The sequence below is a fragment of the Dermacentor andersoni genome, chromosome 2, assembly GCF_023375885.2.
Source record: "Dermacentor andersoni chromosome 2, qqDerAnde1_hic_scaffold, whole genome shotgun sequence".
In the NCBI taxonomy this organism is placed as follows: domain Eukaryota; kingdom Metazoa; phylum Arthropoda; class Arachnida; order Ixodida; family Ixodidae; genus Dermacentor; species Dermacentor andersoni.
The window spans coordinates 32,184,729-32,209,435 of NC_092815.1; the positions used below are offsets into that span (position 1 = coordinate 32,184,729).

The 24,707-nt window shown below is 45.6% G+C and overlaps 1 long non-coding RNA gene across 2 annotated transcripts in view; it reads right to left on the reverse strand.

Moving 5' to 3' along the window:
* The window catches only part of LOC129387755 (uncharacterized), a 96,696-nt gene that overhangs the window by 26,631 nt on the left and 45,358 nt on the right, over positions 1–24,707 (reverse strand). The window contains exon 2 of one of the 2 annotated variants that reach the window (XR_008614940.1): positions 21,436–21,513. The exons of the other annotated variant lie outside the window; for it this stretch is intronic. This is a non-coding gene — a long non-coding RNA (uncharacterized lncRNA). The remainder of the gene's footprint in view (positions 1–21,435; positions 21,514–24,707) is intronic. 2 annotated transcript variants of the gene reach the window in all.

Genomic DNA, 24,707 nt, shown 5'->3' on the forward strand with positions numbered 1-24,707 from the left:
CGCCAACTGCAGAGAATTAGTGAATTTGTATGTATCTCTTTATTTTCTGTCCTGTATTAGGCAGGATTCACGTAGAAGTTTGAATATCAACTTTGTACCCCTGTTTGATATCTATACTTCGTAACTCTCAATAGACCTTTTCTTTCTCTCGTATTACGATCATCGAGGAGTCTCCGAGCACGGGGACCCATACGTCCAGAGTGGTATTGGTGTCACATGTCGAGTTAACTTGGCATCCTCCGCCAACGAGGATTCGTTCCCATATGTGTATCGACTGTATAATAAAAAATAGCGCACAAAAGCGGCATAGTGTGCCCAACAACTCAAACTCCGCTTGTCCTCTTTTGCATCTTTTTTTTAATTCTTTGAGCATCCACAAGATTGTGTCCCTTATTCCCAAACATTCATAACTTTTCTCAGAAATGTAACGAGACATCATTACGGCGCTTTCGCCACTCCTTCATAGAGAGTAAGTTGTTTTGCACACACATAACAAGGCACTCTTCTTCTGACGTTGTAGATAGCATTCCTTCGGCCCAAATGCTCTGGCAGGATGAAGTGTTCAGTACAGTCTCCTTCCTCGCACTCGGTTTAACATAAGGAAGCAGCAAACCGAGTGTTATTTGTCCCTACTGCAACTGGAATATTGGCCAAAGCTGTTCGTAATATGTATAGCAGGGTGGCATCAGTGGGGTTGAAGGGCGGCAGGCAGCGAAAGTTCAAACTGCTCATCATGATAGTGCCAGCAACAGAAAAAAACTTCAGGGCTATATTTTGTGTGCGAAATGGCCAAACGATTATACGAAAAGCAACTGGCAAAAATTTCTGTTTTCCGCACCAAGACCAGTAAAAGCACCACGGTTACAGCTCCTCCTAAGTGACGCAGAATTAATACTCACCATTACCTTAAGTGATATGTCTGCTTGCTCTTTCAAAATGCATAGCGTATGCATCGTACCTTATGAGACACTTTCACATATTTGAAAGGCAAAATATACCATCTTTACTGCTCCAGGCTAGCCGCATGCGAATCTGACTAATGTCATATCCGCCTTACTGTATCGCTGCGCGGCGTATCGCTAGGGGTGAATGTCGTACGACCTAAGACGTAATTTAAACGTTGTTATCAGCCGGTTTCCTACTTTTGTGGCTTTATCGCATTTACTTTAGTGCTATCAACTATCACTTGTTAACTACGCGAGCTGAAGTAATTTTTGTGGCACTTTATCTTTTGAGTTATTTCAGAGCAGCAGCAGCAGCGGCGGCGGCATCAAACCCACGACATCGAACATGAAGCTCAGCAGTGCAACGCCATTGGATGAGACCTTAAAAATTGCAGCAAACATTTGCTTACCAACTAAATTAAAAAGTACGGCGTCACGCACGCACAGGCTGCCATAAAACAGAACTCAGTCGATGACCACGAACACTCACTGTCGCAACGCTAGCGTGATTTAGAGTGACGGCCGCGGGGAGCCAATGCTTGGGATTCCTCTCGTTTCACCAGTGTCCGACTCTCGGGATTACGCAACCTCCGGCACAAAGCACGGGAAGACAACGCACTTGTGGGAATCTGCGATGTCGCCTTGCGCAAGCTTTGCAGCCACCACAGATTACCACCAAGATACGACACTGGACTCGCGTTGGCGCTTAGCTACGCGGGCAGCCATGCGCAGCCACGGCTGGAGATGCGCACTCACCTGTTCGAACCCCAGCCTACACTCTATATCGCGCGCTAGATAACGTTACCGCGAGCTCACCGCTCCAATCCTTCCCCCTTAGCGCGCGTTTGGTCACGTGACCTCCAATATGGGGCCCTTGGGGGGAGGGGGGGACGATGTGCGTCAAGACACTGTCCTTCTCAGCGCAGCATTGGACATCGCACCCACAGCAAACGGCGCGAGACGCGATCTTATCGCACTTGGGCTTATACGGAATCTCACAGCGAAGACGACGGTGAATGTCAATATGTTTGCTATTTTTATAAAAACAAAAGCAACAGGAGCTCACAGCACCATCATGTGGCGTCTATACAGGTGATATCATTAAGGTGCATTGTTACCTAACCCTGCCTTCCACACGTGTCGGGGCTAGAATGAATGAAGTACACTTGTGCAATGTCTCTTGTGCCGATTTTGCGATGATTATAGAGAGCGCACCTGTTTTCGAAGTGTACTTGACATCTGCACATGATGCAATGCTGGATCAGGAACAAACAAGGAGGTGAGCAGCGCAATGAATAATAGCTTGCCCATACTTATGACTTAACTTCCGTTCATGACTTCCTTTGCAGCTTTCATGCGTTACGTAACACCGCCCCCATCACCCATCGGCCCATAAAGCGGTGAAGGCACTTTTGTGCTTCTTAAGGACGACGGGCTTGTGCGACCATCTGTGACTATTAATGCAATTTCTGTAAGACCACACACGTCAGCGAACTCACCGCAATTTCCTTCTTTTCTTCCCTCCTCTATCTCTCTCCCTGTTATCTTTGTTTCCCCCTTTTCCATTCCCCCGGTGTAGGGTAGCCAACCGGGCGTTATTCTGGTTAACCTCCCTGCCTTCTACTTATCTCTTTCCCTCCTCCCTTCACGCGTTACGTGTCCAACACAAAGGTTTTGATAGCACGATATGGAAGTGATTTCATACCAGTATGAAGTTATTTGTCAGTTAGTTTTATCAGCAGAATTATTTGGGGGGAGGAGAGGAGAGAACATTGCGTACAAGGAAAATACTCCGTAGACATATGTCCCTATACTAAATGATTCCACTGTTAATGTAACCATATTAAATCTCCTGGCAACAATTTCGGGTCAATATACTAGTTGGCCCGCAGAGTAATCAGCAAACGCCTGAAACAAGGGAACAGTAAACAGTATGTAATTTGACTTTGTATTGCGGCGCTTGTCTCTCCATATTTTATTTGAATTAGAAGCAGGTGCCTCGTTTTTCTTCTCTTTCTCGAAACGAAGGCAAATAGAATGCGAAATATATAAAGCATTTAGCTCGTGGCATGTAAAAAGACACCTGCTTCCAGCTTCTCAGCTGACTCAATAAATCTTTTTCGCATATTGTTTTCTTTACGCATATGAGACCCTCATTGCTAATTTATCATTTAATTTGCAGTCTTACCACCTGGTAAGAGATCGGACCTTCTCCTGCCAAAATATTCTTCAATTGTAGTGCGGCCTAGGCGGCCTCAACCTTTCTAAAAAAAACCGCCTGCATCTTCAAAAAAAGAAAAGGACGCTACGTCTTCGAGAAGTGATGTCACGTTCGCTTTGACAAATCTTTCTTGTGCGAAGGATGGCGAGGAGGTGGAGGCAACAAAGCAGCGGGGGAACCTTGCGCACGGAAAAGCATTCGGTAAGACGTGCTCGAATGAGAAGTATCCCTCATGTATCTTACATGACTTTTTAAGCTTGTTTTAAAGAGACGTACGTTCGGAAAGCAGTACCGAAAGGAATGCGAATCTGGTACCACCAAACATGGCGAAGTGCGTGGCTTTTCTAAAAAAGGAGAAATGTTTACCAACTCTCGCTTATTCAGCGGCATTCTCAAATTTTAGGAATCGGACAATTTTTTTGTGTGTTCTCACTGCGTTCCGCGGCACAATCCTGTTGGCGCAAACAGTGCTCAAAGTACATTACAAAAAACAAAAGACTGCAAAAACCACTTGCTATTAATATTCTTAAAGTACTTCCCGAACTTTCCGGAGGCAGGCAATCTATCTATCTATCTATCTATCTATCTATCTATCTATCTATCTATCTATCTATCTATCTATCTATCTATCTATCTATCTATCTATCTATCTATCTATCTATCTATCTATCTATCTATCTATCTATCTATCTATCTATCTATCTATCTATCTATCTATCTATCTATCTATCTATCTATCTATCTATCTATCTATCTATCTATCTATCTATCTATCTATCTATCTATCTATCTATCTATCTATCTATCTATCTATCTATCTATCTATCTATCTATCTATCTATCTATCTATCTATCTATCTATCTATCTATCTATCTATCTATCTATCTATCTATCTATCTATCTATCTATCTATCTATCTATCTATCTATCTATCTATCTATCCATCTATCTATCCATCTATCTATCCATCTATCTATCCATCTATCTATCCATCTATCTATCCATCTATCTATCCATCTATCTATCCATCTATCTATCCATCTATCTATCCATCTATCCATCTATCCATCTATCCATCTATCCATCTATCCATCTATCCATCTATCCATCCATCTATCCATCTATCTATCCATCTATCTATCCATCTATCTATCCATCTATCTATCCATCTATCCATCTATATATCCATCTATATATCCATCTATATATCCATCTATATATCCATCTATCTATCCATCTATCTATCCATCTATCTATCCATCTATCTATCCATCTATCTATCCATCTATCTATCTATCTATCTATCTATCTATCTATCTATCTATCTATCTATCTATCTATCTATCTATCTATCTATCTATCTATCTATATCTATACGAGAGTCATACGAGAAGAGCTTCAAAGAATCTTCCCTTCATCGCAACCTCAAGTGGTCTCAATCGCCGAAATTGTCAAACAAGTCCAGCAATCTCTCGGAGTTCCCGAGGTACAACCACAATCATAGCAGGCCCAGCCAGAAGCGATGACCTATGCCGCCGTCGCCCGCCGTCAAGGTCCCCCTCCACGACCGCACCAAGGCCCCGTAACGCCGCAATTCCGTCGAACACGCCGCCGCCGCCAGCACCCCCACCCGTCGCCCAGCGCAGCTACCCGAGGAAGACAGACGTTTGGCGCGCTCCTGACCACCGCCCGCTCTGCTACCACTGCGGGGAAGCCGGCCATGTGTACCGCCGATGCCCATACTGCGACCTGGGATTCCGAGGGTTCGCCGTCAACGCACCGCGCCCTCGGGAAGGTGAACGCCCTCGTGACATCGTCGACTACCTCGCCGCTACTCAGTCGAGCCCTCGACGACCGTCCCGGTCACCGTCACCAGGACGCTACCTGTCGCCGCAGCGCCGTCCATACAGTGGCCCAGCACGGGGCTGCTCTGCGAGCCCATATCCGGCAAATTAAAAGCAGCAACCGATGGAGGTGTGGTTGCTGTCCGTCGAACTGACGAAGATCCTCCGCCGCCGACGAAGACGACGAAGAGACCATCTCGACGACATAATAACGACACGCCGCCGTCCCGACGAAGTCAGGAAGCCAAGACTACACCGACGAAAGACGACTTGACGACGCGACGTTCCAACTTCAGTTCAACACGACGCAGCCGTGATCCGACGCCAAGACCTAACTGCAACGCCAGAAAAAGAACCACCGACCTCGTCGTGCTTCTCGACAGCCACACAGTTACCGCCTCAGTAGATACAGGGGCTGATTACTCCGTAATAAGTGGGCACATCGCCACCCAGTTGAAGAAAGTTAAGACCGCACGGGAAGGCCCTCAAATTCGGACCGCTGGAGGACACCTCATCACGCCTAACGGAATCTGCACGCCAAGAATACCCATTCCTGACCGGACTTACCCTGCCACCTCCGTTATCCTCCAACAGTGTTCACGAGACGTCATTTTCGGCATGGACTTTCTGAACCAACACGGCGCAATCATCGACCTGAAGGCGAAGTCAATAACGCTGTCAGAAGATAAAGCGATACCGCCGGAGAGCCCTCGTAGTGACCACGCCTTGAGTGTGCTCGAAGATCAAGTGAGCATCCCGCCTCGCTCCAGCATTGTTATTTCGGTCGGCACCGAAACACCCGCTGACGTAGAAGGCGTCATCGAAGGCGACCAACGTCTACTGCTAGACCGTGGAATTTGCGTCGCAAGAGGGATCGCTCGACTGCATGAAGGGAAAACTAAAGTGTTGCTGACAAACTTCAGCCAGGAATTCAAGCACATCAACTAGAGCATGATGATCGCGTACATCGAGGACATTCTGGAAACCAGTAATGCGTTTGTCCTCTCGGATTCCGCCGCATCTGCCCCGACGACCATGGTTCCCGAACCAGACTACGACATTGATCCAAGTCTCCCTGTGATTAAGCAACAGCAGCTCAGAAGTCTGCTCAGACGATACAAAGGCTGCTTTTCGACGTCATCGACGATTCGACAAACACCAGTCGCCAAGCATCGCATAATCACCGAGGAGTGCGCTCGACCACTCCGCCAGAGCCCTTACCGAGTTTCGCCACGAGAACATGAAGCTATAAGAGAACAAGTCGACGAAATGCTGTGCGACGACATCATCCAGCCGTCGAAAAGCCCGTGGGCATCCCCTGTTGTCCTGGTGAAGAAAAAAAGACGGAACCCTACGTTTCTGCGTCGATTATCGTCGTCTGAATAAAATCACGAAGAAGGACGTCTACCCCCTTCCACGGATAGACGACGCATTGGATTAGCTCTGCAACGCTAAATACTTGTCGTCGATGGACCTGAAGTGTGGCTACTGGCAAATAGAACTCTGCGAGAGAGATCGCGAAAAGACCGCCTTCGTCACGCCAGGCGGCCTCTACGAGTTCAAGGTCATGCCATTTGGACTGTGCTCGGCAGCTGCAACGTTCCAGCGCGTGATGGACACGGTTTTAGCAGGATTGAAGTGACAGAGCTGTCTCGTTTACTTGGATGACGTCGTTGTCTTCGCCGGAAATTTGACGATCACCTTAGGCGGCTTGCAACAGTACTAGAGGCCATCAAGTCATCTGGGCTCACTCTGAAGCCAGAAAAGTGCCCCTTCGCTTACGATGAGCTTCTGTTCCTAGGCCACGTCATCAGCAAATCTGGAGTCCGCCCCGGCCCGCAGAAGACAGCTGTCATCGCAAAGCTCCCGCAGCCCATCGACAAGAAGGCAGTGCGTAGATTTCTTGGCTTGTGTGCCTACTACAGGCGATTTGTCAAGGACTTTTCACGCATCGCTGAGCCGCTGACGCAGCTAACTAAATGTGACGTCGAGTTCAAGTGGTAAATGCCGCAGGCCGACGCATTTCTCAAACGACGCATGCAGTCGCCACCCGTACTTGCGCACTTCGACGAGCACACCGATACTGAAATACGCACTGACGCCAGTAGCATAGGCCTCTGTCCCGTCCTAGTCCAGAGAAAAGATGGACATGAACACGTAATAGCATACGCTAGCCGGCAGTTGTCAAAAGCGGAAGGCAATTATTCTACAACCGAAAAGGAATGCCTCGCCATTGTTTGGGCTACGGCGAAATTTCGCCCTTACCTATATGGCAGGCCATTCAAAGTGGTCAGCGACCATCACGCGTTGTGTTGGCTAGCTAACTTAAAGGACCCTTCAGGACGGCTGGCATGGTGGAGCCTCAGACTACAAGAATACGACATCACTGTAACATACAAGTCCGGACGAAAACAATCAGATGCCGATTGCCTATCACGCGACCCCATTGACCTGCCGCCGCAAGATGACGAGGATCACGACGCCTTCCTTGGAATAATAAGCGTGGAAGACTTCGCCGAACAGCAACGAGGAGACCCGGAGCTAAAAGCCCTAGTCGAGTATTTGGAAGGGCACACCGACGTTGTCCCTAGGGCATTTAAGCGTGGATCGTCTTGGTTCACGCTTCAAAACAACCTACTCGTGAAGAAGAACTCCTCACCAGTCCGCACCAACTACCTTCTTGTTGTTCCGTCGGCGCTGCGTCCAGAAGTACTGCACGCTCTACATGGCGATCCGACCGCTGGGCACTTCGGTTTCTCCCAGACGCTATCGAGGATACAGGAAAGGTCGGACCTAAGCGCCGATGTCGCCCGTTCCGCCATGACATGCCGAGACTGTCAGCGACGCAAGGCACCACCGACAAGGCCAGCGGGATTACTACAGCCGATCAAGCCTCCTTACCGACCTTTTCAATAGATCGGGATGGACTTGTTGGGACCCTTTCTGACATCAACTTCCGGAAATAAGTGGATTGTCGTGGCGACGGACTATCTCACCCACTTCGCTGAAACTAAAGCTCTACCGAAAGGCAGTGCAGCCGAAGTGGCAAAATTTTTCGTCGAGAACATCTTGCTGCGACATGGTGCTCCAGAAGTCCTCATCACCGACAGAGGAACGGCTTTTACAGCAGAGCTCACGCAAGCCATTCTGCAATACAGCCAGACAAGTCACAGGAGAACTGCCTACCATCCGCAGACTAATGGTCTCACGGAGCGCCTGAACAAGACCCTCGCCGACATGCTAGCAATGTACGTCGACATCGAGCACAAGACGTGGGATGCGGTCCTGCCGTACGTAACATTCGCTTACAGCACGGCGGTGCAAGAAACAACACAAATCACGCCATTTAAACTGGTTTACGGCAGGAACCCGACGACGACGCTCGACGCCATGCTGCCGCACGTCACTGACGAGGAAAATCTTGACGTCGCTACCTATCTCCAGCGCGCCGAAGAAGCCCGACAGCTCGCCCGCCTGCGGATCAAGAACCAGCAGAGGACCGACAGCCGACACTACAACCTCCGACGACTCTTCGAGTACCAGCCCGGCGACCATGTTTGGGTATGGACCCCGATACGCCGACGAGGACTGAGTGATAAACTACTGCGACGCTATTTCGGACCCTACAAGGTCATACGACGTATTGGCGCACTGGACTATGAGGTCGCGCCAGACGGCATTTCGCATTCACAGCGGCGCCACGCACGATCTGAAGTGGTCCATGTGGTGCGCCTCAAACCCTTTTACGGACGCTGACCAACTTCCTTATTTGGTTGTTTTCTCTGCTACCAGTGCTTTTCTTTATTACTTTCGTTTGTTTGCAGCATCGGTTCGATGCTTTTTAAGAGGGGGGGGTAATGACACGTGTACTTATCTTAATCAGGCGACCACGTTTCACCGCCTAACATATATTATTGCACAGCGCGGGACGCGCCTGCATGTATCGGAAGTTTCTGGAAAGTTATCGATGCTTCTATCCGCTGTCTGTTGTCGCCAAACCTTATGTTATCTGATTTCATCGCCTGAATCGAATGGTGTAGAACTTTGTGGAAGGCACGCGGGTCCCAACGATTAGTCTGGAACATTCGACGGTCGATGTATAAAAGAGGACGCACTTGACCCGCTCATCAGATTTTCGACGATCGCCTACCGTGTTCGCCGCTATCGTTGTGCTATAATTGTAGCCTGTCTTGTTGGTACAGGTTCGCCCAATAAAAGTTAGTTTTGTCATTCACAGTATGGCTACTGTCTTCTGCAACGTCACCACCACGTGACAATATCCTATCTAGGTTAAAAAAGGAAAAAAATGAAAACGAAAGGAAACGCACGATGAACTGACGTGTGTGGCGCTTGTGGCGTAGAGGCAATATTGACAAGCACCGTTTCAACTATCGCGTTCTTTGCTTCTTTTTATGTCCCTGTGTTGCATTGTTATATTTTGATGACCTTTGTTTTTATTATCTACCTTGTATACGCTCCCCTCTTATGTAATACCCCGACCGGGGCCTTTAAAGGACAAGAAATGATGATGATGGTGAATTCCTATAACCAAATTTTCTGACCTTTTGGTGGATTTCATGCCGTGAACGCCACCCTAGTGGCAACGGTAGGTGCTAGGTTCATGATGCCATCGGGGTCGTTGCATCGTCATCATCTGTATCTTGCCATGTAGTTGTCCCGCCTTCGTCATCATACAGCCATCGCATATAGTCACACCGCCGACGTGATAACATCGCGATGTTTCCATCATCGTAATTCTAACTTCCTAATCCGACCTTCGTCATGTCGTCATCGTCATGCCAACTTTGTCACACTCTCGTCATCATACTAATCTTGTCATGCCGTCATCTCCATACCACCTTCGACGTTCCGTTCACGTTAGCCCTTTATCACTCTGTCGTAATCAAGCTGCCGTCGTTTGCTCGTCAATTGTGCGGTCGTATTGTCGTTACAACGACTTTGCCGTTACATCGTCGTCATTGCGTCGGCCTCATACAGTTGTCGTCATCCCACTATGCTCATGGGTGACTTTAGCAAGTGTGTGCCATAGGCAAATTGACACAATAAGGGAGTATTGTCGCATATAGCCGAAACAACGAAATTGTCAGATTGACTATTACAGATGTTGAATAAAAGTTACCTCAGAAATACGGTACATTGCTCCAATGCTACTCGCATCCCTATCGGTAGTCATCGATGAGTTCTGGGGCACTATAACGTAAAACCATTCCAAACTTTTCTATTCCAATTCTGCAGTCAGCCCACCGCAATTGGTCAAATACGTTTTGGACACCCCCCCCTTCACCTGTCTGTCACGCGACGTCATGAAAACTGCGATAGCTCCCCATCTGATATGACGTGTACACACTGATTATGCATAATTTGACCGAGCAAAACAAGAATAGTTATTTCTGATTCGACACTTTTTGCCATTAGCCCTCGGCTATTGGTAAAAAGCTCCATTGACGTCAGCAACGTCGGACGATGAAACATGCTAGTACTGACCTCGAGTCTATTTCATTACGCATTTCTGCCAAACAGTTAAGCCACTATGTGTGCCATACTTATTTTACCATATACCATTTTACAATTATAGATAATCGGCGCTTATCTCTAAAGGAATATGATGTCCCACAGTGTCAACGTAATTACGAGGAAAGTTCCGCGGTATCTGGGCCAGTAGTGCCGTGACCGTGGCAGTAAACACAGCGCCTCAAGCAGCTAGCGGCCACTAGAGAAAAATGGCAACAGCAGGCGACGGTCTCTCTTTTATAAGCAGCTTCCTTCTGTGATACGCGGCAAGTAACGCGCACGCTAATGGCATTGCTCAAGTCAACTCTTGAAGACATCACACAGAAATGAACATTGTTGTCAAGGTCAGATCGCTCTAAAATGCTTCAGTGCTTTCACGAACGATAACGTTATCCTTGTTTGGCATCCTAAGTCTTCGAGACCACCTAGACTCCTCTGCCCGTCATCGCATCCAATCTTGTCTCTGCCGATGTAAGGATATCCTGCTCTGTCGGCTACCACTAGAAGTGGCACTTAGAAAGGAATTTGTTTTCTCATTGTGATAAGTAAAGCAACGCATGATGACTGTGGTCGCAAGGAGTCCTTTTAAAATTATCTGTATGACTGTGCTCGTTACAGTGAACAGAGACGCCTGCTCACAACTGCATTATTTTGAGTTATCGCAAACTATTTTCGGAACAAACAATTTTGGAATGCCGATATCATAAGCCATCAGAGAGTGACGAAGGCAGTGCTACAATTACTAAAGAACAGAAACCAGCGAAAACACCTTTTGCCTGAATTGGTGTTCATTTTCTGCCCGTGAACCAGTAGTGTGGTAGCTTGCAACACTGTTCTTGATAGCCTGTCATCCTGCGTCTGAGTCATCTGAATGTCTCTCTCTCTCTCTTAACTTCCTTTTTATATTTCTACCTTTCCCCATCTTCTCTATTCGCCATTGTAGGGTAGCAGATGACATTTGAATGCCTTTCACCGTTTTCTTGCCCTCTCCCTCCCTTGACACAACTACAGTGTCGCAGCAAGAACTGCCTGAAGCTCTTATATAATGCCGTCTCTCGCAATCCGAGCAGCATGCAGATCGCATGCAGCCACAGAAGCATGCTCCACACAACGTCGTGCATTTTGCAGCCGGACATACAAAACACCGGCTAGTGAGTTCTCCGAAAAGTAGGCGTGACTGAGTAACAGCCAATTAGGCGCAATGGGGAGGGAGAGTTCTATGCTATCAAAAAAACAAAAACAAAGAAAGTCTGCTGCGAAAGCCTTACAGTCGTGTAAGTATTGAAAACACGCATGAAACCTTGCCTATCCGTACAGATTACTGGTGCGGATCCGCGCGTTCACCTGCTGCTCCGAATAAGATCAAATTTGCAAGATATGCAGCCACCACATTCAGTCCGTTCCTCGTCGCTGTGGCAGAAAGGATCAATAAGAAAAAAAGCGTTGATAACCAATTCGGGGGACCCGCTACTTCTGTCGTTCAGCCCAGGGCTGGGTAAGCGCCCGCGCGTGCACGAGTTATCGCGCACCGCAAACACAAACGAGCGCCGGTGTACAGTGCGCTCGTTTCCGGAACCCCGGTATCGCCGCATACACAGCTAGCGACCGCCTGTTTATCTAGTCGCTCTGGCACGGCGGTCTCTTCCAAGCGTTCGCGTCCCTCGTTCAGGTCTGGGTGCGCTGCTATTGCGTCGCGCGCCGGTGGCAATAAGGCGCGGGAAGCGAGAGGCGGTGCAGTTCGGCTCGGATCCGTAATGCGCCCACACAATGAAGGTCTTACGCTCGCCGGTTGTGATTGCGGAGGGTCATCACGGAGACGGCGAATCGTGTTAGGCTATTGTTTGCCTTGCAAACCTCGGTAAAATTCAGTAATCACGGTGCGAGCCTATTGATGCGCGAAGAGATGTGCATAGAATTTGGGTGCCTATAAAGAAAAGTGAGGAGAAATATGTGGCGTGAATTCTAAATCCTGAATGCCGGCGTCTACGTTCTTGAAGGAGCTATGATACCTCCGAAGGCAGCATTAAAGCGGGAACAAAGGGAATTTCTATATCTTGCTTTCAAGGATTATTAACCTAAATATTTTGCCCAATATGCACAGCGTGATTGTTTAGAGTAAGCAACAAACAAAGTTATTAGTCAAGTGGACCGAGCCAATGCCCTCCTTCAGGAACTGTATTCCGTAACAATTATTGTCATTTGATTCTATTGTTTTATTATTCCGTCGGGCCGAGTGGCTCGTTCTGTAGATAGCAGGAACATCTTGGGGCGCAAGCTATTGGATACAATGCGTATAATAATGATGAGAAGTATAAATTACAACTTTAAAGTGTGGCTCAAGTGGCATCGTGCAGTATAAGTCAATAAATACGAAGAATAAATGGTATGAGATATAAAAAGAACCCTTTTATAACATGCCCAGTTTCTTAATACATATGTTGTGGAGGCATAAGGGAGGCATTAAATATGCATCTTTCACTTCCTTATGGAACCTTGACGTCGTTACAGCAGAAGGTAGCGCTGTACTTTTGGTTCGTTTTGTCGGTCGACGTACGTGGAAGTGAAAGCAGTCGTGCTTGATGCGAAAGCATCAAATGGCCCAATGAGCAAAAAAGCTGGCGTCTGTAGCAGCGGAACGACACCTAAATTCGTGTTGATTGTGGTGCCAGGTCACGTGCGCGCCTCGACCGAGCAGAGCAGGCGGAAGGGACACATGCTGCCGCGCTGATCCCGCAGTTGTTGCGTGAGGGGAAGTGATGATGATGATGGTGAAAAACTTTATTGATCCCTCTTTAAAGGGAAGGGGGCAATGGAATAAAGGGGGGAGGGAGGAACTACTTGAACTAGGCCTCCTTTATCCTCTCAGCCTCCCACTGCTCCTCACTAGTTATTAATTGCTTGAGGAAAGGGGTATTTGCGCGGCGCCATTTTCCCATCGTTCTAGGAAGCCTGCGTTATCCGCGTGTTCCTGGTGCACGCAAGCTTTCGCTTGCGTTTTAACTTCGCCTGAGTAAAAAAATTAACATATAAGAAAACAATAAATTCGAAAGAAAAAACGTTCGCGGCATAGTGAGGTTCGAACCCACGACCTCATGCTTAGTAGCCTAGTGCCTTACCCACTGGGCTAAACGCGGCCAAGCATCTCAACGCGCTCAATTAAGCGCGAGGAGTTCAAAAAGCGGAGTTCAATGGGCATTAGTGCTTTCACATTCACAACGCGTAAGAAATGCTTAGGTGTCCTCGAATTTTTTTTTTTTTTTTTTTTTTTTACCATGTAGCAGGCTCGCATAATTTATGTGCGTGGGTTAAGTAGTCGTGACTGTACCATAAATTGCGCTCTTTATTACAGTGACCACTACGACTATAGTTAGATTTGCGCCCCGTATTTGGTTGAGTGACAGCGGTGGAGAGAAGGAGGGAAATCTATTTATGGAAGCTCAGAAACGTCGGTCTGGACTTGTGCGTTCTAACTTATCACTCCACTCCGAAGAATAGAAAAGGGGGAACTAAAAGGTCGCAGTTTCGCCCGAAAGCCGAAACGTTGATTGCGATAGCAAATTAGTGGAAAGCAATACGAAGAAAGGATAGTAGTTTTATCAGCTGTATGAACTTCTAAACATAGACATACTAACTAAATTAACAATCACTGTGGCATTGTGGCACGCGCGCGTCCGCAAACATGAACACATCTTGCTCGAAGACCACGGAAACTCGCTGTCAATACTGGCTGACCCACAATCACCAGCTCACCCTCACTCACGCCTTCACTCGAACATACAGCATGCGGCATGCGTAGACGAGTTTATCGCCTTAGGACTTCATGTGGAACCTCACGGCGACGGTGACGGTGACGGTGACGGCAGAAATGCGCCTAGAGTGTCCATATAATTGCTATCGCAATAAAAGCGATGGAAGCTGACCATGACAACAACAGCAAAGCGAAAATGTTGGAGGTGAACAGAGCAGCATTGTTAAAGCCTCAAGTTAAGTCCCGTATTAGCCAGAAATAGTAGCATGATTCGCACTGTTGCTGCAGAGTACGCCGGGTTTGGCCAAGGACCCGTAATAACGTCCTCCGAAAATTATCTTACATGGGTAGTCGCCACGCAAAAGTTTAAAGCCTGTCGCGTCTACGTTTACGCGGGGCAGACTGAAAATCTGTGAGCTAGCGTTCGTGAGTACATTGCCAAAGTTGCAATCTCTATGTCTTCTGACAAACGGAAAATTCCGCATAGCATCTAGTTAATGTTACACCAAATGATATCCTGTGCATAATCTTATTTGCATTATCTGTGCATCAACCTTATTTCGGCGTCGAACTTGTGGAGATGCCTGCGCTGACAATTTGGTGAAGTGCAGCGGTCGTACGTGATGCTCCGTATTACATGAGTCAAGCAGAAATATTTTAAGCCCAAAGAATTCAGTATCGGAAAAGTAGCACGTACTATAGTGCAACTATTGCGAGCCCGCTCCCGCATCGGTCCATTGCTTTCGATACGGCAGTGCTCAAGTAGCCGCAGAAATTTATTTCCAGGGAGCTTATGTTGTTCGATGCCCAAAAGGTATGCAGTGTCGATCGTAAAAATGTAACGCGGGCCTCAAAGCTCGGGTTCTATACGCCGAGAAGAGGAATGTGATATACACAGCAGCTACCACGAGATCATTCTCTACAATGTAATTCTTGTTTCTGCCAATGGACACAATCAGCGGGGCAAATCAATTTCAGGCTACGTGTGCGGGGTCTGGTCGAGTAAGCAGCCCGTGAGGCAACGTTGGACGTGAGGAAACGGAGATAGCGCGAAGAAGCAGAAGGAGATGGAAAACAGCTGCCTTAAGCAGACTGTCGAAACAAAGGAGGAAGAAACGTTCGGAAAAAAAAGAAAGTGAAAATTACGGCGGGGAGTAGGGTATGGATGGTGACGGTGCCAATAGAGGAACAAAAGTGCACCCCACGGGAGCTAAAAGCGCTATAGGTTCCCTGATGGGATCTAAGCGATGCGAGACCCGACGAGAAGCCCGACGTAGTGGTCCAAGGGAGCGTGAGCGGAAAGAAAGGGGTTCACGTATGTGCCGCCTGTGTGCGCTGTCAGTGCCCTGTTAAGTGATGGGAACGGACACGGCTGCGCCGCTGCTGCGGGAGGAAATGAAGAAGGGAAGGAAAGCTTGATTCACGAGCTCGAGAGAGCTTTCTTGCTTCGCTGGCCGGAATTAATGAAGAACAGGCTGTTGGCGGGTTCAGCCGCGCGGCGGCAGCTTCGCTACGAGTAGAAGCTGTCGCCGGCACGTCGTTTGAACGCGCCATTACATCGCTCCTCCTTGCTCCCGCGGAGTTTTCTGCTCCCGCTTTGTAACCCGCGCGCGCGCGCGACAGTCGTTGCGTCGTCGTCTGCTAGAACAACAGCAACCGAGAGCGTCTGTGCTCGCCTCCATGCGCGTGCTGCTGAGAGAGCGGGAGCGCCCCTCGCTCACCGAAGCTGTCGTGCACTGTCACGGCGGCGACTACAAGCTCGGCGCTGTTCCGCCGACGGCAGCCCGCGCTACGGCCGCCCGCGCGAGATACTGGGGGCGAAGCTGCCGGGGTCGTGCAACGATTGCCGCTCATCACGTCACCAGTGCCGGCGTTGAGCAACGCGCGTGAAGAAGGAAGGACAACTCACGTAACGAGGGAGCAGGGCGGAGAAACTGGGGAGGACGAAGGGGGGTCACGGAAATGTGGGGTGCACGGTGAAGAAGAAGGAAACATCGGGGTGAATTGTCCGATATGTGACCGAGAACTGGCATGGATTTCTAAAACAATCGGCGCAGTTAGTGTAGATCACGACGCTGCGGCTGACATAATGCGAAGCATTGCGCAAGCTCGTTGTTGGTATAATGAGTAAAAAAAAATGCCATCTTAGTCTTACTCCTATATGAAGACAATGTTCGATACCAATGACAATCTTGAGAATGCCTCCATACACTGGTTGGTCACATGCATTGCCCTATATTTGTAGCGGCAACCGTCTACGGCATCTACCCACCACACGACTCTGATAATTAACGACGCACCTGAGCGCGCTTCAAGTATGACCGCGCGCGTCCAACTTATGCTATAAATTTAGTAGTCTGCAGTAAAACGTTCGAGCGATTATTTTTGATAGCCTCAGTACACTTCAACATCGCAAGTGGTTTGGAGCACCTCGCAGATTAGAAAAGCGACATTACTTTAACGTATGGAACCTCCTCTTTATTTTCCCATACTCCGCTGCCTATAAGCCTTCACTATGGTTTCACTGCGATAGGACCAGTCTTACGAAGTGTGCTTTGTAGGTTTTGAAAATAAGATCCGAGATTTCTGAAAAACCCATGTAGATACCAACTTAAATGGTACTGCTGCGTTTCAATATGTCAGGTTGCTTATCGTTAGCTTCTTGAACTTTTCATCTATTCGCAATAAACAACGCACAGGAAGAGAAAGATAATAATAATAATAATAATAATAATAATAATAATAATAATAATAATAATAATAATAATAATAATAACTATTATTATTATTATTATTATTATTATTATTATTATTATTATTATTATTATTGCCATGAAAAATCCGAAAACAACACAAACAGGCCGGTCCAAGCCTCAGTTGGCTTGTAGAACCGTGCCTGTGAATATGACACACATGACGAGAAAAGCGCATAAATTGATGAGACATGTAGAATAAAGAAATAAAATGAATGACATAAAAATGGAAAAGAACAAGATAACATTTGGTCATTCTACTTGAAACGAAGGCAATTGAACAAGTAAATATTATGATGCAAAAACGTTCTGGATGTTAATTTCACCATAGCTCCTTTAATAATTCTTTCAGCGTGCTTTTCGATGTCGCGTTAACGATTTCATCTGGTAACTTCTTAAAGATCTCGGGTACATATGCGCTGCGTCTGGCCGCACCATGCCTAAGCGACTCAACTCAGTTTAGAATAAATAAATGATAAGTGATGTTGCCACGATAAGTTACTATCGAAAAATATTCCGAGATATATCACCCGATCCCCGTATGGAATAGGCGCACATTTACAAGAAACACAGTTCTACCCATGTAAGTAGAGAGGCATGTAAATTACAGTAGTCTTGAGTGGAGAGCGAAAACAAAGAAGTTGCGTTTTTTGGGTATTAACAATTACATTATTTGTGAACCAAAGTATTGCATTGCACAAGTCACAATGCGGCATTTCAGTGGACATTTGTAAGAAAGATATTTTGCTAGTAACACAGTGTCTTCAGCATACTGGCACACGGAACATTTGGAAATTGCCAAAGGAAACTCCTTAACGAAGGTGGTAAACAACAGTAGTGATAAAATGGGCCCCTGAGGAACTCCAGCTTTCAGCGACAGCTAAGGACTAAAAACGCCCTTATCATTGGTAACGACTACTTGAAATCTGTAGCTCAAGTAATTTTCGAGAATGTTGTAAAAAGGCTCACGAAATCAGCAAAAATGCAGTTTACTTAACAAGATTTGATGATTCAGGGTGTCGGACGCTTTCGCAAACGCTTTGTCAAGCGCTGTCGATCAGTCAGGATAGAAAATTTGATAAGAGAAAGAGACATAGTGTGGAAAACAAATTTTGCTAGGACCTGAGCAATAAATGGCAATATAGAAATTTGCCGATAGTTTTCAATATTATCTTTCTTCCCTGATTTATGTTGTGGCAAAACAACTCCAGTTTTCAGACATTCCGGAATTTCGTCACCTTCCAAAAAACCATTTAGTATAAGCAGAATAATATCTGACAGCACATTCAAATTTCTTGATATGGTGTGGAACGATATGCCATTATATCCAGTAGGCTTGTTAGGACAGAAACCGAAAATAATTTCTTCCAGATCACTCCTCAAAATTCTCTGAAGAAAAGCTTACGCGGATATAGATTGCCCTTACGACTGAGTGTTTGAGGATGGAGGGACAGCTCTTAGGGGCGCTTTTACAAAGTGCTTGTTGAAAGCATCAGCCACTGCTGTGGGAGGTTGCTGAAAAGCACCGAAAACAGACCGTTTACTGGAACTCACTCTTCTAAGAGGATTTACCAAAGACCAAGTTTTGTTTACATTATTTGAAGAATATTTGAATTTATAAAGAGTAACGGCGTTTGGCGTCACGCAGAATTGCAATGACTCTATTTCTTGCCGACTTGTATTCTAATCGCAGTGCTTGGTTCTTCAGATTTCTTTTTCAGCGTTTCCACAGGATGTCTCGATACGAAATAGAAGCAAGAATTTCCGCCTTCATCCAGCAGTGACCCTTTCTTATCGGCTTAGCTATCAGCCTAGTGCAATGTTATTCAAATTTTTTCATTTGCTTACAGAACCTTTCATACATTTTGCCCAACGAATCTTCTTTGGTTAAGGATGCCCGGTCAAACGGAAGGATATGCTTATCAAGCTTGGATCGATTAACAATAGCGACAAGGCATTTGCGCTGCCCGGATGCAGTTTTGACCGACGGCGTTCCAGACGCATCTGATAATACAAGACGGCATGCTAGCAAGTAATGGTCAGCCAACTTTTGTAGAATAGTACATGACCTAAGTGAAAAGCTGGGAGCTATGACCGCTATGTGATCTAAACAAGATTGTACTATGCTATTATTAACTACTTCCGCTCTTGTAGGAACTCCAATGGTACATTCTAGACCATAAGCGGACAACGTAGATAAATAATCACAAACAGTCACTTTTTCAGGGCATAAAATGTCGATATTAAAGACTCTGATCACGTGGAATTGGTCCAATAAGCTCCACTGCCGCAGAGTTTCATGAAGCTCTTCAAGAAAGCATGAAAGGCTGCACGAGGGTGGTCTATAAATCGATAAGATAGGCATAAAAAATGACCCCTTACAAACTTTACCCATCATAGATTCAGCATGCACAAAAGGTACCTCAGCAGAAGAAACTTCACAGTTGTCGTTTACAAAGAGAGCAATACCTCCGCCACGACGCCCGCTTCGTGTAACAAAATGTGCGGAAAAGCCCTGCACGGTAAACGTATCAAGGCAAGCCTGGAAAACAATGATTTCTGTTATTGTAAGAACGTCTACAAAACCAGCTGGCGGCTCCTCCAAAAATTTAAATTCGTCCCAATGTTTACGCAGACTTCGAATATTAACGCTTACAATGGTGAAATATTTACCAGAATTTCATTGAAATTGTGTTTTAAATGAACAGAAGTCTGGTATAGTTCGCTGAAAGAAAAAGGCATGTTGGCTAAGCAATGTTTACCAGGTCTGCTTGTTTACCGATTTGAACAAGGGACGCTGTTTTATTCTTTTTCACGACGATCTTGCCTCATTCGTCCAACAGAACCGATAACCCTACTCATTTCCCTTTGTTCTTGCTTTCCAGAAGAGACCAAGCTTCACTTTGGTCAAGTTACCATTGAAGTATATCTTTGGAAATGATACACCTTCACGTAGTTGCTTCAGTTTTTTCCCGCACTTCAAAGCATTTTCCCTTCCAAGTTACAGATGTAAAGCGCACCATGACCACAGGTGTACCACCAATTTTTTTTTACGTTTAAGTGATGTATGGTCGCAATGTCGTCAGACGAAAACCCAGGCAGTTTCAGTTTTGCTGCCATTTGCATGATTGTTTCTCTTAGGCTTTCATTGCTTTCTCTATGGCAAACCGTGAATTTCAAGATTCTTCAGTCTATTGTACTGCTTACTTTCATTTTGGCTTTCTTCGAGCTTTTGTATTACTGTTGTCTGAGTTAACGAAGTTGTTTTCAGAGCTTCCAGTTCAGCCCAATCAGACACTTGACGTTCCTGAATATCCTGCTGTTGTTTGAAAACATAATGGTAGTTTTCGGACAAAAACGACACCGATCCTTCGAGCTCCCTAACTGACTTTGATACAGCCGTGAACTCTTCCTGTAGCAATAGGAGAGAATCAACCTTCATATGTAGGACCCGCAAAGATTGCAAACTTTTTCTGATTTCCCTTAGCTCATCCAACAGTGAAGACTGCACCACTGTTTTCCTCAAGAGCAATGCCTGTGCCGCTGTTTGGTCTCTTGTTACTTCGACACGTTTTGCACACCCACGCATCTCTTTTATCTTGTCCCATAGTAGTGAAATTGTTAGTTGCTATTCCAGAGCAGAAACTAGCCTACAAATGAGGCGTCCGACCGGGAAAGCTGTTCATCGAAGGAACTCTTGTCCAGACAGACACGACTAGTATCGCTCACCAGGCAACGCAGTAGCAACGCGCGCGCACTAGCGTTCACCGGGGTTAGCGAGTGCTGGTGTAGTCTTGCCGAAATAACTTGGTGTGGGTGCTCACTGGTCGACACGCCGAGAAAATCGTACAACTCCCGCAGCAACCACCATCGTAACTGCCGGTACGTGTTGTCGCCTCGCAGAGAGCAGTCAGTAATAATAATAATAATAATAATAATAATAATAATAATAATAATAATATTAATAATAATAATAATAATAATAATAATAATAATAATAATAATAATAATAATATAATTATTATTATTATTATCATTGTGCTGATGTGATAGGTATTTAGCGCACAGTATATTCGGCCTTGTCTATTATTTTTTTTTTTTTTGTGAGCATGCTTGACCGAACCAAAATGCCAATCGGGCTCGGAGAAGCTGCCAGGTGATGGCGGATTCCTGACGTATTTGGATTGCAAGCTAGGCTATCACCTTGGCAAAAACTGTTCGGGTGTGGCTGAAAATACGTTTGCATCAATGGGCGTGGCCAAAAGGGAGGCCTGGAAATTTAAGCAACGCAGAACACCTGCAAGCGATAACAGCTTATTGACAGCCCATAATCCTGAAGAAACTGCAGTGGCTGGTGACCCTGGCTCTTTCGCAAAGGAATTAAATACTCACAGAGAAGAACTAAGCGGTATTAAGGACATGATGGTTGTTCTTCTGCCTCTCCGAGAAAAGCTCGACAATCTCCTAGCTCTGAAACCAAAAATAGATAAAGTGCTATCAGTAAAAGAGACTAGTTGAACTGCAAAACTCTGTACAGTTTCTGTCTTCAGCCTATGACACTGTTGTGATACAGACAAAAGAGTCTGACTCGGCCTTGAAAAGCCTAGAAACTAAAATGGTGTCAATGACGGAAACAGTGAATAACCAATCCACTGAGATTGTTCAGTTGCGGGCTGATATTAATGGCTGTGAGCAGTATAACAGACTATCCAACCTGGAGCTACACGGGCTTCCATTTTCACAGGGAGAAAACTTGCGAACTGCTATCGCGGATCTCCCACAGAAGCTAGAAATAATAGATTTTGAACCCCGTGACATAGTTGCAATCTACCATCTGCCTGCCAGAAAAGATAAAACGCCTTTCGTGCTCATTCGATTTTCGTCCCCATTTTTGCGGGACACTTGGCTGGCGGCCCGTGGCAAGCTTCGCGCCTTGGCACAGAAAAAAAACGTACCTGCTATGTATCTCAGTGAATAACTGACCCAAGCTGCTAAGGAACTTTTTTGGAAAACTCGAACTAAAGGCAAGGAAAACAGCTATAACTTTGTCTGGGTAAGGAATGCAAAGATATTTGCACGAATGGAAGACGGAGGCCCTGTCATCAGGATTGCCTCCGTCACTGACATCGATAAGATGCTTTGAACTCATGGCGATAAACTATATTTCTCTCCCGGACTTCGGTTCATCGGGATCTATTTCCGAAAACCGTGATAAGCCTTCTTTTTCAGTAGTTCACATAAACATAAGACGCATAAGAAAATACTGGGATCAGTTCCTTGTCAATTTTGCTGACGTCATGGCCTTAGTGGATGCATTTATACTGTCGGAGATAAATGTTCAAGATGATATGTTGTCGCAGTTTCGTCTACCAAATTACCAAGAACACTTTTTTACGAGAATGGTCAGGAGAGGTGGTGGAATAGCAGTATTCATTAAGTCTATACGGGTAACTACAATTACGACGTTTACTTTTACGGGGGTGGAAAGCCTCACCTTCCGCTTGGAAAATTCTAACGTGGCTTTGTTGTCAGTTGCGATTTATCGTCCCCCCTCCGAACATGTGCAAACATTTTTGAATGAACTAAAACAAAATGTCAGTTGTCTACCTCCTAATTCGAACGTTTGTCTCATTGGAGACATTAACATAGACATTTAAAACTCAGAGAAAGCCATGGTTAGCAATTACTTGAACATCTTTTCTGACTATGGCATTGAGTCAGTTGTTAACGAGGCTACACGAGAGGAGCTTCTTTTGTCTCGTGTTGTGATTTCCTGTATTAACCACGTGATAGTCCGTTCAATAGATTTTTCGAATATCAATTCCGTCCGAGTGACAAGAAAGCAGGCAGACCACTATTTTATAAGGTGCCAGCTTTCATTCCTAAGTTCCCAGCAATTACAAAGTAAAGAATCCCAATACACTGATATATTTGATTGCTTTAAGTTCGACCGACTAGTTTCCCACTATGACTGGAATGCAATGTTAACAAATAGCTGTCCGAACCGTGTATATAATAATTTTATAGCGGCGATTCCCGATTTAAAGAAGACATGTTGAAGAACAGTCTTGGTCCGAAGGCGAAGACCACACCTATACTGGCTGAAAAATCGGATAATAAAAGCTACTGAAGAAAACAAAAACTTGTGGAAGCGGTATCGACAGCACCCTGATGACGAAACAGCAAAATGCCTCTATCGAGATGCCCGGAACAAAGTTACAGCACTGATGCGCTGTTCTAAGAGGAACTACTATCGTAATAAAGTTTTTTTCCTCGAGTTATAAAGCCCCTAATATGTGGTCCCTGGTAAATGAGCTTAGAAGCTCTTATCCAGGTACGTATTTGGACCCAATAACAAAAAGTTTTGGATCTATCAATCAAAATCTGGCGGGCAGCTTCAATGATTTCTTTTATGAGGTTGTGCTGATAATGATGGACCCACGGATCCTGTATGTCTCAACGGTGGTCTTGGTTCAATACTAGATACGGCATTTCTTCCACCAATAACTAAAGAAGACTTATATCGATTGTTGCATCGATCTAGAAAAAAAGCCATGCTGTCGGAGTTCATGCCATATCAGCCGAAGACACATGTCGCAACGTCCGAGTTCTGGCCGATTCGCTTCTTTTTATCTTTATTAGAATCCTTGATACTTGCTTAATAGCAGATTCACTAAAAAGAGTCCGTGTGATACCGATATTTAAAGGCGGAGATGCATCGAAGTCAGAGAACTATCGCCCCATCTCTGTTTTTCCTTTCTTAGCGCAACTGTTGGAAAGACACGTGCATGAAAGGATTGAGGGGTTCGTTTTAAAACATAACATCTTATTATCGTCCTAGTATGGCTTCGTGTCTGGTAGAAGCGCGCATGCGCTTTTTAAAGAACTGTTGGATCTTCTATATCAAACATTTGAACTTAACCAGGTAGCCTGTGGGCTTTTTTTAGATATATCTAAGGCTTTCGATTCGGTAAGCAGCAGTATTTTATGCACTAAACTACACAATTACGGGTAGTTTCGGGGACATTTCCATGCATATATACAAAACTACCCGGCAAATCGGTCAAGCAATGTATGTATTGGCGACTAAAAGAGTTCTTTGCGGTTTCTTAACGCAGGGGTTCGACAAGGTTCCGTTTTGCCTCCACTTTAATTTGTACGTTTGTGACTTGGCACAGGTAAGTACTACATGTACGAATTTCAAGTATGCAAGTATGCAGATAATACGTTGCTTGTTTCTAAGCACATGCGTACGAAGCAGCTGTTGCTTAACCTTAAAGCGACATACAAGATGTGATGAACGGGTTTCAAAAAACCATTAAAAAGTCAGTGCTCGGAAAACTTGATTAGTATGTTTCAGAAATCCGTTAAAGGCTCTTGTAACAAGTCATCATGTCTTCCTTCACGGCTCTGATTGCTTAGACTGGGTTTGTGCCCCAGTGCAACATGCGGATGGTGTCAAGTACCTTAAAGTATACTTTGAGACTGACTTATCACGGAATATTCAAATGGCTTGAATTTTTTCGCGATTACCTAATGTTGCATGTGCCCTTTACCGTATAAGGAGTTATGCACCTACCAAGATTACAAAAGTGATAGTGCATGCTTTAGGCTACTCGCATATAAGGTACGGCATTTGCTGTTTTTTTAATTGCAGCTGATTT